Source organism: Aplysia californica, unplaced genomic scaffold (genome assembly GCF_000002075.1).
Source record: "Aplysia californica isolate F4 #8 unplaced genomic scaffold, AplCal3.0 scaffold00291, whole genome shotgun sequence".
Lineage (NCBI taxonomy): Eukaryota > Metazoa > Mollusca > Gastropoda > Aplysiida > Aplysiidae > Aplysia > Aplysia californica.
This window is the reverse complement of record NW_004797561.1, coordinates 344,725-345,145: the sequence shown is the minus strand read 5'-3', so window position 1 is coordinate 345,145 and position 421 is coordinate 344,725.

Genomic DNA, 421 nt, shown 5'->3' with positions numbered 1-421 from the left:
TGATGTTGTTTGTTTGTTTGTTGTTGTTGTTGTTGTTTTTTTTTTTGGGGGGGGGGGGGGGGGGGTTCCAAAGTTCCTCTCAACTGAAACTGTACACATATCGAATTTGTTCTCCCCTCCATCGAATGGCCACCACTATGGTATTGTGAACAGATATGTACACGGTTAGTTATCATCAACATTGTTTATGAACTCAGGATTCAGCAAGTGGTCTGAAGCACCATTTCTCGTAACTAAGCTAATGATTTGATCCCTCGACAACTGAGGGGTATCTCAAACTTGGCTTGCTGATACTCTCCCCCTTTTTAGTGACTCACCACCTTACAACAAGGCATTCTGCACGACCAATTAATTGAATACGTTGCAGTAGAAGAAACAATCAAACATGCAACAAAGAACATAAGCCAAACATTCCAAAAAG